Below are 3599 nucleotides of genomic sequence, written 5' to 3' on the forward strand. Positions count from 1 at the left end.
TGGAAAATATTGCCCATTTTTTTTCTTCATATGCATGTTAACAGCAAAACTAATTCTAGCACCATTTTTTCTGCAAACTAATGGAATTCTGTTTCTACTTCAAAGTACATATGACATTTAAATTAAAAGAAGAGCTATAGGTAGTTTTTTGTAATTCTATTCAAGCAATAAATTTCATAAATATTCAAAATACATACACATGCATATCAATCACATTTACAGCCAACTCTCTAAATAAATATTCCTATTATAAATTGAAAGAAGAAAGTAATATATTAGTTGTAATTGCACATTGTTTGATTCCACAATTCACCATATTTTTGATTCAGGATTACTATTTATCAATGAAAGTTTTTTTGTTGTCTTAAGTAGCTAAGCATGCTCCTTTTGATCATCTGAGAAATGTGTTTGCTTCCAATTTCAGTACCTGTTGTCTCTCTACAGTGCTGCTCTGCTGAGTTCCCTAAGTGTATCAACTCTTATGCTCTTACTAGAAAAAAAACCTTTGAAGAAATAAAACCTTTATTCCTATTCTTGTCCATCCTAATTGATGCATGAACCTGTGTCATTTCTGTTGTCTCTTTTCAAAGGACAGACTATATACCTCTACAACTAGCAGACAACTAGCTGTAAAGCAGTTCAGAATTTCAGTGTCCACAGTCCTAAGAAATTTTGAGGCAGGAAACTGACACTCTTCCTGGCATCAAATGAACTCAAGGAAAATCGAGAGGACACAGCAAAATCAGAAGATTTTACTCTAAGACTTGAGTCACTCCTTCTTACCTTTAATATCTTCTCTTGAGGCATATCCTAACATTGGTATGCTTTATATAGCCTCAAATATTCCACTTCCTAATCTAAAACATCAGATTTGGGAAACTATTAAAGAGTTAATGATAAATGAGCATGAATTTTGAAAAGCAAATAAAATGCTCTTTGAAAGTCAGGACAAAAAATATGCCCTTGTTGTATTTCTAATTTATTTGGTTTATTTGAACTTGATGTTGAAAATCTAAATACAGGTCTAATTTTATTAGACTTGAAGGAATAAATTCTAACCAGCACAATGCAATTGGGAACAAGATCTGAATCTTTTAATACAGTTCTTGTTGTTTATTGGGCATTTTTGTATTGAGCACTGTCCCCTGAGCTCCACACGTATTACCCCAATTACTTCTATTGCTTTTTTTTTTTTTTTTTTCATAATGTTCGCTAAAGATGAGGAGTCTGAGTCAGAAAAACCGAGTAATTAGCACAAATATACAGTTTAGGATAGGACTAAGCACTGCATCAAACTGACCACCATACCCACCATTTTAATCATATTACAATTATAAATTTTCCATGCAAAGCTGTGAATTGTAAAACTCACAACCTATCAGTTCTTTGAAAATTTTAGTGACAACTCTCTCCTATTCGCCATGGAAAAATGTGTATTCAGGGATGGCCAAACTGTAAAGGTGGTTTCCCAGTCTTCCTTGTATAACTAAGGGAGAGAGAGAAAGAGTATCCCAGTTGGTCAGGATGGGAAATATTTCCCCTCCATCACAAGTGCTGCCTTCCATGTGGTCAAAAAAAAAAAAGCGAGGAAGCCAAAATTCCTCATTGATTTCCAACTGCAATTTGAGGAAGATTCCCTGAAATCTCATGAACCTGTAGAATTGCTTCTTACTTCCCCCACCAGGATTTGAAAATTCTCCATCAGTATTATTTGTCAAGATACAATTTTGTGTGGGTTTTATACTTTTTCAAGTGTTTATAAAATCATTATATCCAAAAATTAAAGGATTTCCTTTCATTTCTTTTAACTTCTTCTGAGTTTCTATTTAAAGATATGTTCATGTGGATGTGGGGGTGGAAGATAGTATCTGCTTGCAGAAGTAGAACAAGATGCCAGTGCACTTACCAAATGTTAAGAGCTGAGTTCTGCCCTAAGGCAGCATCAGTCCATAAGGATAGCACATGGTGCTATCAGACTGTGACAGAAAACAGTTCTTTTTTAAAAAAATTATGTATACCTAGGGAAAGATTTATGTTAATTAGAGTGCTATTTCTAAATCTCAGAAATTGATTTTAAGATTCTATGACTTTAAAAGTAAGAGCATACTTTCTAGAGATGATATTTCCCTGTCAATTTTATTTGAATAGAAGTTATGACAGGTTTTTTAATATAAAGGAATCAGGGCATTTGAGACCAAAACTGGAGGGAAAATTGGGACATAAGTCCTCAGGCCCCTGAGGAGTGACTGATAGACTCTGAACAACATGGTCAGGTCAGTCACAGCAATGACCCCACTTCCTGGTACCAATTTCTGTTCTAGTCATCTTTGCATCACTGTGATCAAAATTCCTGACATGAACCACATAGAGGAGGAAAAGCTTATTTTGGTTCAGGGTTTCAGAGGTTCAGGCCATGGCCAGCTGACTCCATACTTCTGGGCCTGTTATGAGGTAGAACAGCATGGTGGAAGGGCATGGTAGAAGAAGCCAGCTCAGGACATGGCACCCAGCAGCACAGAGAGCTCCTGTCACCAGAGACAAAAAATAGCCCCAAAGCACTCACTCTAAGGCCTACTTCCTCCTGTGACTCTCTATCTGCCTATATTTACCCCCAGTTAATCCATATCAGAGGATTAATTCACTGAAATGCTTAGGACTATCATGACCCAATAATTTCACCTCAAGTTGAAGATTTGGACCTACTTTTTCTTCTATAAGATGCAGGGTCTCTGGTCTGATTCCGAGGTCCTTGATCCATTTTGAGTTGAGTTTTGTGTAGGGTGAGAGATAGGGGTTTAGTTTCATTCTATTGCATATATTTTTCCAGTTTTCCCAGCACCATTTGTTGAAGAGGCTATCTTTTCTCCATTGCATATTGTTGGAACCTTTGTCTAGTATGAGAAAATTGTATTTATTTGGGTTTGTGTCCATGTCCTCTATTCTGTACCATTGATCTACCTGTCTATTTTGGTACCAATACCATGCCGTTTTTGTTACTATTGCTTTGTAGTAGAGTTGAAGATCTGGTATTGCAATACCCCCTGCTTCGCTCTTGCTACTGAGGATTGCTTTAGCTATTCTAGGTTTTTTATTCTTCCAGATGAATTTCATAATTGCTTGCTCTATTTCTGCGAGGTACATCATTGGGATTTTAATGAACAGACACTTCACAGAAGAAGATGTACAAGTAATCACCAGATATATGAAAAAATGTTCAACATCCCTAGTAATAAGGGAAATGCAAATCAAAACTACCCTAAGATTTCATCTCACCCCAATTAGAATGGCGATTATCAAGAATACAAGCAACAATAGGTGTTGGCGAGGATGTGGTGAAAAAGGAACACCCATACATTGCTGGTGGGGTTGCAAATTAGTGCAACCACTCTGGAAAGCAGTGTGGAGATTCCTCAGAAAGCTTGGAATGGAAACACCATTTGACCCAGCTATCCCACTCCTTGGCCTATACCCAAAGGACTTAAAATCAGCATACTACAGAGATACAGCCACATCAATGTTCATTGCTGCTCAATTCACCATAGCCAGATTGTGGAACCAACCTAGATGTCCTTCAGTTGATGAATGGATAAAGAAACTGT

Source organism: Sciurus carolinensis, chromosome 11 (assembly GCF_902686445.1).
Source record: "Sciurus carolinensis chromosome 11, mSciCar1.2, whole genome shotgun sequence".
NCBI classification, from domain to species: Eukaryota; Metazoa; Chordata; class Mammalia; order Rodentia; family Sciuridae; genus Sciurus; species Sciurus carolinensis.